Below are 19,981 nucleotides of genomic sequence, written 5' to 3'. Positions count from 1 at the left end.
TTACAGGGTCGCATCTTCAGTGAAGGTGTTCTGACTGGGGACTGAGTTGTTTTCCTTCTATTTTGCTGGTGTAATTTGATATGACTGTACCTGGAGGCAATTTGGTGGGCTGCTGTGCAGAAAAGGAATGCACACAGTGCCAGCAGCAGCTATGCCTGGGCATGGGCTGATGTTAAGGGTTGATGATAAAAAGGAGCAGGCATTTAAAAACTGCTGGTGGCATCTTTGGTGCCTGAGTGAGAAAAACAAAAAAAATACAACTTCAAAAAACATCAAAAGCTTAAACATACAGTAGAATTATGGACAAAGGAAAACAAAGAAACCATGTATATTAGAAATTGTTTAGGGACTCTGAATAAGGCTGAAACACATACATCTAGCCTGAATCCGTCTTGTCACAATACGGTCATGGAAAGTAAAGTGGTGGGAAGCGAGCCAACTTTATGTTCTTCCTAACTTTTCCATAGCACTCCCTCCCTGACACCCACAGGCCAGGAGTACTGCACAGGAAGGGGGTGGGCCTTTTCTAAGCTCTTAACCCCACAAATGTTTAAATAGCCACTTACAAAAATAAACAAAGGCTTTAAGAAGCTGTTTCTCATTAAATCCCAAACCCAGTAAAAATCGTAGTCACCAGGAGCCCCACTGCACTGTTCTGCTTTGAGGTCTCAGCATCCTTCCTTGGGCTATTTATCACTAAGCCTGACAATCAGTGCCTGAAATTTGTCTTTCATTGTCAGCGACCCCACCCTGTGAGTAGTGCGGCACCCTGGTTGGGGAAGCTTTTTGGATTTCTTGTGCTGAGGAGGCAAAGCAGACACTTTGCTTCTAACATATTCCATAGTATTGCAAATATTTTCTAGATGCCTAGTGGGCTGATAGTTTTTCAGAAGGATTCTAACCTGACCCCATTATCTCAATTACTTAATCTGAATGACACTTAATAAACACAGCACATGGCAGGCAGTTGTTTTTTTTCTTCAAAATTTTCACTGTTGACACTATTGCATTTTTTTTTTCTTATTTAAAGTTATTGATGAACAGCTGATGTTTACATGTGGTTGAAAAAGATTGGTTAGTTTGTTGGTATCTTTCTGCTCCCATTGCCATGAACTGCTGTCACTTTGGTATCTGATAGCCATTTTGGACTTTGATTACAACTTAGACTCTTAGTCTCATTGTCTATGCTACAGCTTTTGTTTCCACTCACTGAATTGTCTAATCCAGAAAACTGGACACTGTACTTGATTTCTTTCTCCTTTTCCTAGCATCTAAGGATCCACATAGCGAACCTAGCCACTTCAGTCACTACCACATCTTAGCCATGTCATATCCCTCTGCTGGAGCCCAGTGAGCTTCAGGTGAAGTCCAATCTTCCGGGGGTCCTTCATGACCCATTTACATCTCCAGCATCTGTGATCCCACTTTCCTCCCTTAGTTTTGTCCTCTTCTCATAAACTAATCTGTCTCAAGCATGCCATTCTCATTTTGCTGTCAGGACTTCAAATATATCGTTCCTTTTGCTTAGAAATCCTCCTCTTTCTTTTCTTGGCAAACTTGTACAAATCTGTTCAGTCTTACTTTAGGTGACACTCCTCCAGGTCTGCCCTTACACACAAACACACCTGTGTCGCACAGCTGGAACTAGTGGTGGAGCTTAGCATTCACCGAAGTCTGCCTGAACCTAAAGTCTTTGTTTCATCCATCCTGCCTCTCCAAAGAAGTGCAACCTTTGGCTTTGTCCTCTCCGGAGCTTGCCCAAGGAGGATAGAAAAGGATTTCTTGTTTAAACCTTGGCAGCACTTTATTTTTCTTTTATTGTCTTCTATGTCAATGGCCATGCTCTCTCTCTCATTCAAATAAGATTTAACAAAAATCCTTATTTCTTCTGCTTGTTCTCACTTGTGATAAATCTAGTTTCTAACATCATCTAGAAAGTTGGCACTCACAGAATTTCTCATTTGGACTATCAACTGAAAACTCGTAGCTAAGTCCTTGAAGCTGTGATACCTGAGCCCTTCGAATGAATATTAACATTATGACTTAAATATTCAACTAGTGAATTGCTATAAGCTCCAACAATATTTCATGAAAAAAATGTTTGGTCAAATGTATCTGGCCAGAATGTATACTGTAAACACCTCTTTACCTTCTAGGAGGTGTTTATATTATGGGGACTTTTCTAGAATAGAAACAGGCTTAATAAAGATTTTATATCTCAAGATGAGACAACTGGCTAGTGATAACATCGATAAAAGAAACAGATGTTCCGTGATTACGACTGCTGCTATTTATACAGTTAGACCACCCTAGTCACAAATCTTTCCGGCTACACATTATGGATATCTGGAAGATGCAGTCACTCTCTCAGACCATAGGAGCCGGAGGACAGGCAAGATAGACACCATGGTATCCAAAGCTAGTCACTTGAAACATAATAGTCTAGTGAACAGAGAAAGATCATCTGGGAGTCAGTCTCGGGATAATGCCTCTTGATGCCAAATCAAGTTTCCTGGCTAAGACTTCATTTCAAAACACAATTACTTTGAGTTTTCTTCAGCTGTGTCTTCAAAAGTAATCACTTTTCAACGACAACACAATAAGCCAGACACCCATCTCATAGGACAATACATTGAGATTTGAAAATCTATTTCTATTTGAAAATCTATTTCCATTCTGAATTAGCCGTGACTGCCATTCACACCTGGCAGACAGATGCCATGCAGCCATTCCTGAAGATTGGTTTGTGTTACCAGCATCCTTCTCCCTTACTGAGTTTCTGGGCTGTCAGTATCTTGGAAAACTGCTAACTCTAGGCGGTTTGATTATCCAGTACATTAAGGTGAGAAATCAAAGGTTGGTGCTTTTGATCATAATATATATGGACTTACCTATGTATAGATATCACAAGAAAAACTGGGATATATAAAACATATGAAAAATATAGTTTTGCAAATGTGTTTTTACCTCAACTAGAAATTTAATCAAGTGTCTTGAGTATCGGATCTATAATCCAGCAAAAGAAGATTTAGGAATTTGAAGAGATTCCCATCATCTAGTTAGAGTGGCTCTATTTTTGCTGTCATGGTTAGGTTGTTCTTCACTGAGCCTTAGGGGCTTGTAGTAAAATGAGAGCTGCTGTCTTAGTAGAATGTGGGAGTAGGTGAAACAAACCTAAATGTAGACCAGATACGTGCATACACTGCTGGTAAGGAAATAAAGAATTTGATTTTATTAGACATTTATTATGCTTCCACCATGTCCTAAATTCTGGGAAATACATACAGACACAATGGACAGAAATTTTTCCTCAAAGAGTTAATTTCTTGTAGCAGTAAGACCATATGCACATAATAAAAGATTGGTAGTGGTGGCAATTCTTTGGGGGAACCCCAAAAAAGAAGGAGGCATGGTCTGAAAAATAGGTGAATTTGCATAGTGGAGGTGGGAGAGATGGGAAAACACACAGACATGGAGGGGTGCAATGAGAGGAACAAGGTTACAGTTTTTTCCTTTGTTTCATCATCTGTCTGTCCTGTTGGTTTGAGTCTCACCCTCGGGAAGTTCAGGATTTTGCCTCCATTTCTATTTTCTTATTCATAATTATTTTAATATTGTTATCCTCATAATTTTGCAATCTGAACTGGTTCTCAATTTTGTCTTCTACTTCACTATTTTGACAGGATGACATTTTGAACCAATAGTTTTCCCATGCTACCTTGTGAGCACTTTGTGAACAAAGGATTTATTTGCTCAGACAAACACAGAGGGAAGATCATGTGATATGAGCAAATAATAACTGGCACATGGTAGTTATTAATGATGTTTGCTGAGCAAAACATGATAGTTCTCTATAATAGTGCAGCTGACTTGGTCACTCCATTTTGCATATTAAACTTCTCTCCTGGTAGTTAGCTTAGGCAAGGTGAACATTTCACAGCACTATTCTTCTCAGCATTGAATTATTATTGAATACAAGAGTTAAAAGGGGACTGACCACCTAAGAAGATGAAGACATTATAATTATAGGCCAATATTCCTCATGCATAGGAATGCAAAAATTCCAACAAAAGATTAGTAAATAGAATGCAGTAACACATAAAAAGATTATGGGCTAAGTTGTATGTCCCCCTCCTCGTCCCCACCTAACTTATATGGTGAAGTCTCAACCCCCTGTATCTCAGAATGTGACTATATTTGATGATAAGATCTCTAGAAAAATAATTAAGTTACAGTGAGGTCATTAGGGTGAACCCAAATCCAGTAGGGCTGGTACCCTGAGAAGATGAAATTTGGACACAGACAAACACAGAGGGAAGATCATGTGATGACATAAGAAAAGGATGGCTAACTATACACCAAGGAGCGAGGCCTGCAACACACCCTTCTTTCATAACTCTCAAAAGAAATTACACCCACTGACATTTCGATTTTGGCCTTTTAGTGTCCAGAACTGTGAGGAAATAAATTTCTGTTGTTTTATCCATCTGGTTGAAGTACTTATCACAGCCTAGAAAACCAATACTCATTATAATAAGAATTAAAAGATTAAAGAAATAAACAAATAATTATTTCAGATATATTTAGAAAGAGCATTAAACAATTTAAAACATATTTATAATTTTCAGCAAACAGCAAACTAGAACTAGAAGGAAATGTTCTCAATCTGAAAACAGCCACCTTTAAAAGGAAAACTGGAATACTTTCTTTTAAGATTTGAATTACAACAATGATAGGACACTTCTATTCTATATAATATGGAGGCCACAGTGCAATAACGCAAGAAAAAGAAATGAAAGGCATGCAGTAAAAAGGAAGATGTGAAGCTGCCTTTATTTGCAATTACTATGTCTATGTATATCAGAAACCTTCAGGAAGATACAAAATAACCACTAGAATTGGCAAATTCTCAAGATACATGGTCAATATGCCAAAATGAAATATCTATACTAATAAAAGGGTAATATGTTAATTAGATTGGGAGACCTTCCAGGAGACCTTGCAGACATTCTTCTGGACAAAATCATGGTGGTGGGGCCAAGGTAGAGGCAGTTAGGGGCCAAGAGGGGAAGGCTATTGTGGCTGATCAGGCCAGGATGGGACAGCAGTTGTGGGTGATCAGGCCATTGGGAGTGATCAGGCCAGCGAGGGGGGCAGTTGGGGGCGATCAGGCTGGTGGGGGGGGGCAGTTGGGGGCAAGCAGCCCGCAGGCAGAGTGGTTAGGGGCAATCAGGCAGGCAGGCAGGTGAGCGGTTAGGAGCCAGCAGTCCCAGATTGCGAGAGGGATGTCCCCGGTTGGAGAGGGTGCAGGCTGGGCTGAGGGACAACCCACCCCCGCAATGCATGAATTTTGATACCATAAATTTAAACACTAGTATTTTTATAAATGGTAATAAGTAATTGAAAACAAAATTTTAAAAACCATTTGCAATAGCATAAATCTTAAAATTCTTTGGGAAAAAATTAACAAAAGACTTACAAGATTGCTTTACTAAAATTATGAAATGTTGTTCATGCACTGGGAAACTCAATATTGTTAAGGTATCAGTTCCCCTCATTTCATCTATAAATACAACACAATTAAAATACAGCATTTGGGTGCAAAATTGATAAGCTAATTCTAAAACTTATATGGAAATTCAAAGGACTTAAAATAGTCAAAATAAGCTTGCAAAAATAATAAAATTAGAGAACTTAGACTACTTGATTTCAAGACTTTAAATTTATGGTATTAAAAACAGTAGCATATAGATCTGCAATTTTCCAATTTTTTCATCTTATGGCACACAAATTAATTCTGTGGCAAACCAAAAATATATGTCATATTTTTTACCAATCCAACAAAAAATTAGGTATAATTTTGATTCATTCACACAAGATAGTTATTGTTGTTTTGACTGTCTTTTTTTTCTATTTGACAATCTAAGGGGAAAAAAGGTCAATGCCCTGACTGAATAGTCAGGTATTGCATGTTTTAAAGACTCTTGTGACATACCAGTGTGTCATAGCACACTAGCTGGAAATTGTTTATATATATAGTGGTATAGAATAGAGCCAAAAATATAGTCTTACACTTACACAACAAAATGAGTTTCCCAGTTTTATTGAAGAATAATTGGTATACATCATTGTATAAATTTAAGGCATTTGGTTTGATTTACATATATTGTGAAATGATTATTGCAATAGGTTCAGCTAACATTTATCATCTCATATATATCCAATACAAAGAAAAGAAAAAAGAAAGAAAAAATATTTGTGATTAGAACTTCTAGAATTTAGTCTCTTAACTTCTTTTCTACATAGTAGTGTTAACTATCACCATCATGCTGTATATTATATCCTTAGCACTTATTTATCTTTTAACTGGGAATTTGTACCTTTTGAACACCTTCCTCAAATTTCCTCCACCGTTCACCTCTGGTAATGACATATCTAATTTCTTTTTTATGAGTTTGATTTGTTTTCTTTTTAGATTCCATATATAAGTGATATCAGACAGTATTTGTCTTTCTGAATTATTTCACTTAATATAATGCCTTTGAAGACTATCTATGTTGTTGCAAATGGTAGAATTTCCTTATTTTTTAATGGCTGAATAATATTCAAATGTGTGTGTGTGTGCACAAAACCTCACAACTTCCTTATCTATTCATCCTTTGATGATGGACACTTAGGTTATTTCCATACGTTGGTTATTGTAATTAATGCTGAAATGAACATGGGGATGCAGATATCTTCTTTACTTAGTGTTTTTGTTTTCTTTGGATATATTCTAAGATATGGAACTGGGGGATCATATGATAGTTCTATTTTTAATTTTGAGGCATCTCCATACTGTTTTCCATAGTGGCTGCACCAATTTATAATCCCAGCATCAGGGTATAAGAGTTCACTTTTCTCCACATCCATGTCAGCATTTGCTAATCTTGTCTTTTAGATGATGGTATGGCCAATTGATTTTGAAAAAGGTGCCATCACAGTTTAATGAAGCAAGTTGCTAGAACAACTGGGTTGAATGAAAAAATTGATGAGAAAGTTGAAGAAGGTAGCAATTATGGCCTAGAGAAGTGAAATAAGTTACTTAAAAGCCACACACATGAACCAATTGGATGGTTAGGAGTGGTTTAATGGCCCACAATGCTTCCTTTGACAGAAGATCAGTACATTTGTCTTTGGCTTGTATATTTTGTATATAACATAGCCTGAAGTTATGTGGCTAAGGAAAATTTCCCATTATGTTTCTGGTATCTATTTTATTACAAGGGATTACTAATGTGGGAATCTTATCTCTCAAGACTTTACCTGGCACCATTTTAATGCCATTAGTAAGTACCTTGTCTTATTATTTTTTTTTTTTTTTGAGGAAAAAAAAAATCATGTTTCTATTATGAAGCTCCTTAAATTAGCAAGTAAGAAGATATAATTCAACAAACTGTCAGTTTTCCCTTATTGTGATAATTACTAAATTACAATTGGATAAAGGTAGAATTGGGTATTGAAGCAGATAGAAGACGTTTGACAGTTTCAGGTCAGAAAACCCTGGTGTCTGAGCATTGAAAAGTTTTATATTTTCTGACAGCCTGAGTCCATGGGAGATTTTTATTTTCTGAATCTGGTTTGGATACATTTTGAAAATACATATAAAAGGTATCAGATAAAAAAAAAACCCACATAAATATGGCAGAACATGGGAAAGAAAATACTGACGATAAATGGTGTTTGTAAAGGACGGGCAGGATGAGGTAGGCAGACATATTTTAGAAACAGCAAGAATTCCAAATTCCAATTTCCTCGGCTTGATGGGTTCAGATGCACTACATCTGGCTGGACATGGGTTCTGACAGGGTGGAGACAGAGTTACTTTGTGGAACTCCTCCTGTATGGGTTGGGACCTTTCTAATACTTCGGACTATGTAAGATTTGTACTAACAATTTCATAGGAAAATAGTACACCAGACATGGGAAAGAACTCTGAGATCTTGTTCTCTAACCAACTACAGAATAGAGATGAAGGACTAGGGCCTAGATAAGTTAATTGACTTGTCAGATGAATGCCAGCCACTAACTATTCCAGGGAAGGAGTCCACGTGTTCTGATGCCAAGGGCAAGGCTGCTGTCATTATGCCCTGTTACCTTTGGCTTCAATTCTCTTCCCCCTTTCCCCAGCAGCTTTAATGATATAAAAGAATGTTAAATGGGACTTTTCTGGTCTTGGATTTTTAGCTGGGGAGACCAAATACTAAACACCAGGGTGGCATCTCCATTGGCAGAGCTTACTAAAAGGTAGACAAAAGGAAGTCACACCCCGCAGCCACCACTTGCCACCTCCAGCCATGTGGGAGAAGAGCTGCCCTTTGAGCATCCATCTTCTACACCAACCCCTGGGTACCACAACACTGCATCATATGACCTTTGTCCTCTTACTTATTCAACTCCTGCAGCCCCAACCCAGCACAAGCAGCTCCTGAGTGGAGGAGGTCATAGAGGGAGAAGAAAAAATGCTACTCCAGGTTTTTGAATGTGGATGTGTTATAAGGAATGGGAGAAGCCATGGATGAGATGAAAACAGAAATTTTAAAACCTGATTATGAGTTATTTTTTTAATATTTATTTATTAGTACTCAGAGTGCCTAGAAAAATGTATGGGTGCTTCCATTATCAGGGTGAGGAAGGGAGATCCCCCATGGCAACTTGAAGAGAGTGAAGGAGAGAAATAAAATTAATTGCTTTCTGCTTGTATATATCTGAGCCCAGCTAGTCGAAGACACTGGTTGAATTCTTTTGGGTATTGTCACACTCCCGAAGCGTTTACACAGTGCTCATCTGACTCACAGTTGATGGGAAGAGGTGAGGCCCTTGTTTGGATGAGCTTGGGGGTAGCAGAGATTATTTAATCTATCTCCTTGAAGAGCACATAGAGCCACCTTTGTTGCAGTGTGGTTAACCCAATCACTGTGGGAAAAAAATAAACTCCTGACTCTTATCTTCTGAAATACATCGAGTCCAGTTTCTAGGCAATCAAGCTCCCAGAATAGGACTGGTCGTTGCTTAAGAGGTGTGTTTTTCAATGTAGTTGGCCCTAAATGGAAAGGAGCCCTGCCTTTCTGTCATCTTGGAATTATACTTCTTGAATTTTGTAAACCTAAAATTCTAGTAGATTATTAAATCATCAAAATTTCTACTAGGACACGAATATGGGAAAGAAAAATGACAAGAAGACCCTTCAAGAAGTAAAGTGTTATGTAAGAACTTTAGACTGTGTCACATTGATTCGTTCTTGTGAATTCCATGAAACAACAAAACTTTAAATCAGACATCATCTGAAACTGGTACAGTCTCTAAGGTCTGATTCTCTGCTGAAGTTTTCACGTAACTATTATTTTTGGTTTCTGGAAAAAAGGATATTTTTAGCTTTCCAAATATATAATAATTGCACCACTTATTTTCAGACCTGGTAGTTCTGTTTGTAGCCTTCCTACCTACGTATATGTAGGTGGTGGGAACATAGCTGATGAATTATTTTCTTTCCCATTCAACAGAGGGCTGTAAGATATATTAATGGGTCATTATTTCCTCTATATTGTTTCCTCAGAAAGGTGATGTCTTTTCCATGAGGTATACAGATAAGATTATCAGCTTCAAACATACAACCAAAAGGGCCATATCCTTGCTCATTGTTTCTTTAAATCAACTCGTGGCTCACAGTTGCAAAGCTCTGGTTAAGGGTCAAGAGTTGCTACCCAGGACTCTGCCCTACATCTTCACTATGCAGAATGTTTACAAATTACGTACCTCCTGGCTGAATGTTTTCTATGTGTCGATTCAGATTTAACTTCTGCTCTCCTTTCTGTCCTGGGTTGTTCAAACTATATCAACTAATTCCTTTGCTCTCTGACTTCTTACTGGGTCTGACCAGCAGGAGAGTGTAGAGAGGGAGGAGAGTGAGGCTAAGTCCCATTCCCCTCTCCAAGTGCAGTCACCAACAGTGGGCTCCGTCAGATGGTCTTCTCTGTCTGCGTTGCATACCACTCTTCCCTTTTACTTCTTCAACTCTGGGGTGGTAACTAGTCCTGGGACACGGCATATCCCCTTGTGGTTCCCTACACCTGCCCATACTCTGTAAGTTGTCCATTGGTTATACTCTCAAAATACTCAGTTTGAGAGGGCCTTTTCTTTACCTACTTGAACCCTGACTAATATATTCTCTTCTTAGCATTTCTTCTCTTCATGAGGAAACTGACAACATTCATTCCAATCCTCCAATGGCCTCTGTCCTCATTTCGTTGAAAGCTTCTTTGGCTTTCTTCTGCATCCCTATACCACTTTCCACATCCTTCCATTATAGATCTTTGATTATGATGACTTGCAGAGTAATGATTTACTTCCTATTGGCATCCCCTAGATCATGAGTTCTTCTAGTCCAGGGATATCTTTGTATTGGAATTATACAGAATCTTTGATAAAGAATTCTTTATCAAGTGAATCATCACTTGATAAAGAATCTTTACCAAAGTATATCTTTACCCAATATACATTTATATTTTCCAATGTACATACATTAAAATGCACATTGTAAAATGCATATAGAGATGAAAAATGGGCATAATTAACTGCTTACTATGCTCTCCTATAGCAATTATCATTTTAATGGTCAGCATGTCATATTAATGAATTGATATAATATCAAATCAGCATATCATATCAATGAGTTGATATAATACATATAATACATCAATTCCATGTTAACAATATGGAATTTAGGGCTCTGGAGGTAATGAGATATTTTGAAGAAAGAAAACCGTATTAAGATCAATGTTTATCCCAATACCTTGCCAATGTCATTTTGCATCACAGAGTGAAAAATGAACTATGTGTCCAAAAAGACCTAGGTTCAGCTCCCAGTTCTACTACTTATGGCCTGAATAACCTTGGGAAAATAATCTGTCTGACATATTTCTTTTTAAAACTTCCAATCACTTTTTTTTTCTTCTCCAGAAAAAAATGTAGGTATTAAATGAATGTTTTTCATTTGGTAAATATTAGTTTGTTTTTTCTTCTCTTCTTTCAAACTAAATCATCAAGGCCAAGAAATGTAACCCAAAGCAGCGAAGAACCATTGCAGTTAAAAGCCATGTGTCTCAATAGTCATGGCAGCAAAGTGAAAACTATTTCTGGGTTTTTAGCTCTCCAGTGATTTACCAAATGTCAGCAGCTTCTCTGGGAGCTGGAAAGTGTAAAAGCACACTTGTTCAGCTCAGACATTCTCTTACGTGTGTCAGGAATTAAAATCTGTGACTCATAGTCTCACAACAAAAAAATGCAAATGAAACTTGATGTTTTTAATTTTGTGAAAGCTTGGGCAATTAGCACATTTATTTAGCCAAAGGGGCACAGCCAGGTCTTAGAATCATAGATTTACGACAAAAGTGAGGAAGAGGAGGCCTTTTCATAGGTCACAGAGCTGGTTAGTGACAATATTTGAACTATATCTCAACTCTCTCATCTAGTGCTCTTTCCAACACATTGCTGTTTTTGTTCCAGTAAAAAAAAAGATATTGAAACCTTTATTTATGATACTTGGCATAAATGGTTCTAAGAACTGTGATGCCCTTCTTTCCATTAGCTTAGGAAGGCTGCATAAATTAAAATGAAACCATATAGGCATGGAGAATAATGGATTTGTGTAATACCAAAAAACAAAAACAAAAAACCCAAAACAACAACAACAACAAAACAAAAAACCAGTCAGTTCCATCAGTTCAGGGAAACTATTAGGAGTCTTAGAGAAGCCATTAGCTCAAATGTTTACGTAACAGTTGATTCTAAAAAGCTGTACCCTTTATTCTGGGTAAATTGCATCCAGCGAGGCGTGGTTCCTTAGGCCCTGACAGTGACTATATCAATCCATTCATTTCTGTAGACTTTCTTTTCACCTCCCTCCCCAATCCAATATTAAGACATCTGTGGAGAAATGAACACAACCAAGACATGAAGTCATCTGCTGCCATCTTCTTAGTAGGTACTCAGTAAATGTATGTTACACTAAGCTGGAAAATTGTGGCTTCAGTTTTTGAATATTATGTGATTTTGCCCTCAGCTGGAAAATCAAAGCGACATCTATGAACTTTCAACTAAACTATGCCTATGCTGGTAAACATTTTAGAGCAAATAAAGTTAAATTATTTATAAAATCTTACAGTTCACCAAACTAAGAATGCTGAATTTTTGTCTGCTTTCTCAATTTCCAATTCTACGATAATTAATAAAATAATGGCACTGATCAAAATATTCTTATGGGTCAAGAAACATTAGCTTTACTAATGAATTCATTTTAGGGATTTCTTACTATAAGAGTTTGTGGTTTTCAATTGAAATAGAAAGCATCCCCTTTGGGTCTTATGTTGATTCATTGCCATAGCTTCAATATATTGAAGTCACACACTTGCCAATGGATTTCATGGTCTCAGTCTTTTCAGAAACATGTTATAGAGCACATGTGTCAAACACAAGGCCCGCGGGCCAAATCCAGCCCGCCAGGCCTTGCAATGTGGCCCGCACCACGCTGTCATCACTGCACTCTGCTGTCAGTTTATGACATTGTCAGTTTATGACTGTTCAGTAAACCATTCGGCCCGCGATTTAGGCGGGATTTTAGATTTTGGCCCCTTCTCTGATTGAGTTCGACACCCCTATTATAGAGCATGACATTTTGGTTTTCCTCCCAATGAAAGATCTTAACAGTAATTTTGAGAATGTCGGCAATAATGACAGACCCTTATGGATGGGAATTAATGAAGAAAATGATTTTCTGGCCTCCTGTTCCAATTACTAGTGTTGTAAAAGTATATAACCTGAAAACAGAGACATAAAGCAACCTTTTTATTATGCTAATATATTCTGTTGGTTTTGTGTGTTGAAAGGGCCTATCAGAACACCTTGCCCCTATTCCACAATATCTGGTACTGCAGTTGGGAAGATTTGATGGCTGGAGAACTGAAATTATCCAAAGGCTCATTTACTTGCATGACTTGCAGTTGACATTGCTGTCAGCTGGAATCTTAACTGGGCTGCTGGCCTGGACACCTAGACATTGATTCTCCCTGTGGCTGTTTGAGCTTCCTCACGGCATAGTGCCTGGGTTCCAACAGCCATGCCCCAAGAGAACCAGGCAGAAGCTGGATGAATTTTTATTACTAGCTTCAGAGGTCACATTGTGAACCTCAGCTCTCATCAAAAGCTTGCCAAATCAAGGGGTGACAGCACAGGCTTCACCTCCCAAAGGGAAGAGTGTCAAAATCACAATGAAGGAGAACATCTTTGGAAAGCACAACCTGTTACATCTCTGCTCTGAGAGGAAGGAGGCATTCCATGCCATGTATTTGGGCTCCATGCCTTTCCCATGGCCGGTGCCAGGGCCTGGCTGTTTCTCCATATTTTATAGAGTGTGTGATTAGCTAAGTACCCCACACATTATATATTGAAAGGAAAATCTGATTTTCCTTTTTCCCAATCTTTTCCCTGAGGATTGTATGAGAAATTTTATATATGTTGTGGAGTCTACTTTGCCATGAAATGGAAATAAGGGAATGAGCATGTTATTGGAGATACATTTCTGAGGTGAAAGAAGGAGTAACAACAGAGACAGACGGGTTTTGAGAATGAATCCACATTTTTCTATTTTATTAAATTGTAAATGAAGTACAATAAACTGCACATATTTAAAGTATACAATGTGTTTTCTTTTTTGTTGTTAATCCTCACCTGAGGATATATTTTTCATTGATTTTTCAGAGAGAGTAAGAGGGAGGGGGCAAAGGATAGGGAGAAAGAGAGTGAAGAGAGTGAGGGAGACACATTGATTGGTTGCCTCCTGACCAGGGCCAGGGATTGAACCCACAACACACATACATGCCCTTGACCTGGAATCAAACCTACAATCCTTCAGTGGGTGTGCCAATGCTATAACCACTGAGCAACACCAGCCAGGGCCAATTTGTTCCTTTTAAACAAGTATATTAGTATACAGCATAAAACAATCATCTTAAAGAAAATAATAAACATACGAATCAACTAAAAAATATCCACATGTCTTCCCTTTCTCCACTCCCTGCCCCCTTGCCCATACTTCACAGGCAACTGCTGATATGCTCTCTTTCTCTATAGATTAATTGTATAAATTTATACAAATGGAGTCAAAATTTATACAAATGTGTTGATTTGTCCATCTAACTTGTTGATGAACATTGGAGTAGTTTTTAACTTTTGGCTGTAACCATCTACTATGGACATTCATGTACACATCTTTGTATGGACATAGGTTTTCATTGCTCTTGAATAAATACTTGTTGTAGATGGATGCAGTGTATAGTAAGTTTACATTTCAATTTTAAGAAACCGCCAAATTGATTTCTAAACTGGTTGTATAATTTTATTCTCTCATCAGCACTCTATGAGAGTTCTACTTCTTCCACAGCCTGACCAACACATGGTATGCTTAGTCTTATTTAAGTCATTTCAATAACTACTTGTACTATTTCATTATGGTTTTAAAGTTTGCTTGCCTAATGACTAAAGGTATTGAGCATCTTTTCATGTGCTTATTTTCCATCTATCGATATGTATTCCCTTTGGTGAAATGTCATTTCAAATTTTTCCCCAGGAAAAAAAATTTTTCCCAGATTTTAAGATTGGGTTATTTATTCTTTGCTATACAATCTATTTTATTTGAAAATAATATAGCCATACCAGCTTTTTTTTTTTTTTCCAAATACTTTATTTTCCATCCTTTACATTTTTAAAAGGGGAGCAATGGCCACGGCAGCTTGACCTGGGCTCACCCCGGGTCCTGTCTCCAAGGCTCCCTTTTCCCAGTGCGCTGAGGCAGCCCCGCCTTGGCTCACTTCTATCACTGTGACCTTTACTCCCAGTGAGCTCACCACAGCCCCACCCTGGCTCACTTCTTTCCTGTAATGTTTTCAGAGAAGCCAAGCAGCGCACTTGCCGAGGCTCTCCCTATTGTTTCTTCCATCCTAACTTCTTCCTTGTTTCACTGTCCCCAGCTTTAATAAACAAGCTCTCAAACCCATCTGGACTTGTGTTGTGAAATCTTTCCTACACGAAGTCAAGGACCTACACACTACAGGCTGGTGTGAGGCAGACCAGCTCCAGGCTGGCCCTGTCCCGTAACATCATAGGAATTATGTGCTTTCTGGTCATTTTGTGTATCTGATTTGGAGAAAGATCTGTTTAAATATCTTGTCAATTAATTAAAAAAATTGTTTTTGAATTGTAAGAATTCTTTATGTATTTTGGATGCAAGTCTCTTTCCAGATACATAATTTTCAAATATTCTTTTTACCATGCTATACATTCTCTTCTCACTTTCTTGATTGTGTGTTTTAAGCATAGATTATTTTAATTTTGATGATGCCCAATTCATCTATATTTTTCTTTTGTTGTTTGTGCTTTTGGTGTTATACCTAAGAAGTCTTAACTTTACACATCCTAAGACTGTGTAGATTTCAAAGATTTGTACTTATTTCCTTGTTCTGATTCTATAGCTTTAGTTTCAACATTTAGGTCTTTCATCCATGTACATGGTGAAAGGTAAGGATTCTATGATCATTCTTCTGCCTATGGCTATTCCATTGTCTCAGATATTTGTTGAAAACACTCTTCTTTCTCTTGCTGCATTGCCTTGGCACTCTTGTAAAAATATATTGACCATAAATATAAGGGTTTATTTTGGATTCTCAGTTATATTCTACTGGTCTATATCTGTATGTATATTCTATGTCAGTCCCACAAAATCTTTATTACTGAAGACTTGCAGTCAGTTTTGAAATAGGCAAGTTTGAGTCTTTCAACATTGTTCTTCTTTTTAAAGATTGTTTTGGCTATTATGGTTTTCTTGAATTTACACATTAACTTTAGAATCAGTCTGTATCCATAGGTAGTATTCAAACTCAGCTTTATTCTCTTCAAGTTAGTGAGCTTTATACTCATTACTGTTGTCATTGATTTATTGATGTATTTAGTTATTCAGAAAAAAACTAAAGAATTTTGTCTGTACAAAACTGAAAACACTGTACTCATTTGTTCTGGAAAGCTTTGCCATAAGAGAGCTTTACCTTCTTAATTTATTATTGCCTCCTTTGTGATGGTGTTTTGAAATTGTGCCTCAATTGGGTTGTCACTTAAACAATGATTGTCTGTAATTCTATATAATTATAGGAGTTGTGGTGGTAACAAGATGAAAAAAGAGAAATTGCCTTAATCCTCAGGAAGTTTACAAGGTATCATTCGACCCATGTGTGAGATGACTGTGGTATGAGCTGTAAGAGAAATGTTCAGTTCTATTCAGAAAATAGAATTGAGTTGCCATCATACATACCAGGCACTGGGTTTGGCAGTGTGAGATCCAAAATGAATATGACATGGTCCCTGCTGTGGATGGATCAGCTTATAGTTTAGTGGGAGAAACAAATTTACAGATATATACTGTTAATGGAAAGGAAGCTATAATAGGAATACAGAGGAGAGACCATTTATCCCAATGTGAAATCATAGAGACATATTGGTGAGGGTGCTGGGCTGCAAACAGAAAGGGACTTTATTTAAGGCTATCAGTTAGCTCCCCTAGTCATCAGGAGAGCTAGCAAAGCAGATTAATCCTCCCAGAACAGTGCCCAAGAATACTGGCCTATTGAAGTAGCCATTAATGTGCAGCATCACCAAGACATTATCACCATTAACTCAAATCCACTGCAACAACCACAGTTGCCAGGAACATATACTTTTCTTTGAAAACCACCTTTCAACAAGTTTCTGAAAACTGGACATCTCTGCTGCCACCTACAATTTACGGCCAAAACAAGCCCCACAAAGAGCCTGTTTCCTCACATGTTCACATCTGATTTGCATTTATGCCCGGATGCGAATTATATATTACAGAGACTAAACAGTAATTCAATAAGGTGATCTCTTAGACTGTCAACCTTGGACTTACATTGCAATTTCTGGGACATGCATTTAAAATACTATGTCTGGTTCACATTCTGGAGATTCTCATTTAATTGGCCCAAGGTGCAGATTTCACATCAAGGTTTTAAAAAGTTCTTAATCGATTCGGATTTAAGAGCTCACTATTTATTGGTGAATTTAAAACATAAGAGTCAGGGAAGAGAAAAACAACAAGTAACCAAATTCAGAGATTGTGAACCTGGGTTTGATGGTTAATTTTATGTCAACTCAACTGGGCCACTGGGTGGCCAGATCTTTGGTCAAACATTATTCTGGGTCATCTGTGAGCATTCTTTAGATGCGATTAATATTTGAATTGCTAAATTGAGTAAAGCAGATGGCCCTTCTTAATGTGGGAGGGCCTCATCTAATAGTTGAATACTTGAATATAGCCCTGCCTCACTTAATCAGGATTTTGTTCTAAGAAATGCTTCCTCAGGTAATTTCGGAGTTGTGTGAACATTATAGAGTGCACTTACCCAAACCTACATGGTATAGCCTACTATGGTAATTGATGTGCTGTACTTTTATATAACTGGCAGCCCAGTAGGTTTGTTTATCACTGAAAATGCATGAGTAATTGTAGCGTAAGTGCTGTAATACAAGTGCCCGATGTAAGCTTTGATTACCAAGGCATCCACTTCAATGAAGGCACTCTCAAAGGAGCACACAGCCAGGCACAGGACTAGATACAGCCAGGCCAACTCTCCCAAATGAGGCTCGTTTGTGCTGGAGATCTTGATTTTGGTAACTGACCATTTGAGTTACTTGTTTTTCTCTTCCCCGACTCTTATGGTTTAAATTCACCAACAAATAGTGAGCCCAAGAAACCATAGGCCCCCACACTTGACACCAATTAAAACAAAACCCAAGTCCAAGCCTGTGCCCAGGCACTCCCTACCCTTGACCTTGCAGTGTGCCCACAGACATGCCTTGTGTGCTTCAGGGCCTGTAAGTAATAAACTTTTTGCCTTCAAAGTTTTCATATGTTGATTGCTGAAGGGCATCTTAAATTGTAATTAAAACCACAATGGTCGGTCCAGTTGTAACATTGGTCTAGAAGGGGAAATGTCTGGGGAGCTCTTGGGGGCCCAGGGGAGCTCCCCAGGCATTTTTGTGGGTAAGACAGACTGAAATGGGCACAAGACAGTAACGCCTTGTGCTATGACATTTAGGCTGGCTCTGAAGGACTCACAGTTACTTAAGACTTCACTAGGCATAGGAATTTTTCAGCTCCACTATAATCTTAGGAGACCGCCATTGTGTACGTAGTCCATCTTCGACCCAAATGTGGTTATGGGGTACATGGCTGTAGGCTAAAAAGCCTGACCTCCTTTTAGCAGGAGGGGCTCCTCCTTTTTGAGTGCTTTAGCTGGAATACCAGTATTCTTCCTGCCTTCCAATTTGGACTGAAACATCATCTCTTCTTGGGTCTTGAGACTGCTGGCTTTGGACTGAAATTTATATCTTTGTCCCTCCTGGGCATCCAGCTTGCTAACTGCAGATCTCGGAACTCCTCAGTCTTCATAATCACGCAAGCCAGTTCTTTATAATCTCTCTCTCTCTCTCTCTCTCTCTCTCTCTCTCTCTCTCTCTCTCTCTCTCTCTCTCCACACACACACACACACACACACACACACACACACACACACCCCTTTTGGTTCTGTTTCTATGGAGAATAGCTAATGCACAATGACTTAGGATTGATTTTTTTCCAGCCCCAACAGCAAGGTACCATTCAGGACAGATTTCAGGCCTCCCAAACAATTCGGAGCTATTCTTAGTCCTCTCAGTTTTCTGCTTTAGTCCCAAATGCGGAGAATAATGTAGAAGAATATGGGATGCTAAAGGTGAGGATAAAAGAGATTTTCACTTCAACCTCCATTGCTGTATGATGAGTGACAGGGGAAGCAGAAGAATTTGGGCGACATAAATATACCTGATAATGAAAGCACACCTCACATCAGGCTGGATGTGGCATATGTTCACTGGCATTAGGATGCAAGGTAACTGGCTTGGAAAATGTTGAAAGACTGAGCACGTTAATTTTTCAAAAGCATACTCTTCAGCAGAGGTCCTGTGATATTTAAAAGGCTCTAATTATGGAGAAACATATGCTAAAGATCATAAAGACTTTTCAAGATCAAAATGAGGGTATCTAAACAAGAATGAAGGGGAAAACAGGTTGGGCATAAGAAATTTGAATTCAAATCTGTCTCTGGCAGTGTGATGCTTTGCAATTTGTGGGGGAGTCATAGCAGCAAAATTCACAGTCAGCTGTTACCCAGTTCCTATTGGGAGAAGCACAAACCATGCTGTGGAAATGAGCTCTGCTCACTCTTTGCTATTGACCTTTGTGCGGCATATATTTTTATTCTCAGAAAGGGAATGATTTTGTAGCATTTGTCAGAGACAATATTCATAAACCATTTATCATCTTCTGATGAGAGGGTTCGCATTGTTTAAATGGAAAATGCAAATTACTCCATTTGTTTTTTTCCGGATGACTGAACAATTGCACCATCTGAAAGCTTTGGCTCACTCTGCCTGTGCCCTGACAATACACACACACACACACACACACACACACACACACACACACACACACACGAGCTCTTTCTATGATAATTAACTGCTTATTTGTGTGTAGGGAGAAACAGGAAGGGAGAAGGACGTCATTGAAAACCAATTATTTCATATTTTGAATGCCAAGCCCGTTTAAAACCAAAATGTTTGCTCAGTGAATAATGTGACAGCTGATACGCAATGACCTCAGCTTTCCGGCCGCTGCTCAGCCGTCCACAGGAGTCTGAGGAGTTCTCTGAAGTTCACATGCGGCCGAGAGGATTTGGCTCTCCACACTTAGAGCAGCCCATGAAAAAGCATCTCTGCCTAGATATCAATATTGCCCCAAATTCAAAAAATATCCTTAAGTAATTTATGATGCCTAAGCCAC

Source organism: Pipistrellus hanaki (assembly GCF_964339955.1).
Source record: "Pipistrellus hanaki genome assembly, chromosome: 1".
In the NCBI taxonomy this organism is placed as follows: Eukaryota; Metazoa; Chordata; class Mammalia; order Chiroptera; family Vespertilionidae; genus Pipistrellus; species Pipistrellus hanaki.
This window is presented reverse-complemented; position numbering follows the sequence as displayed.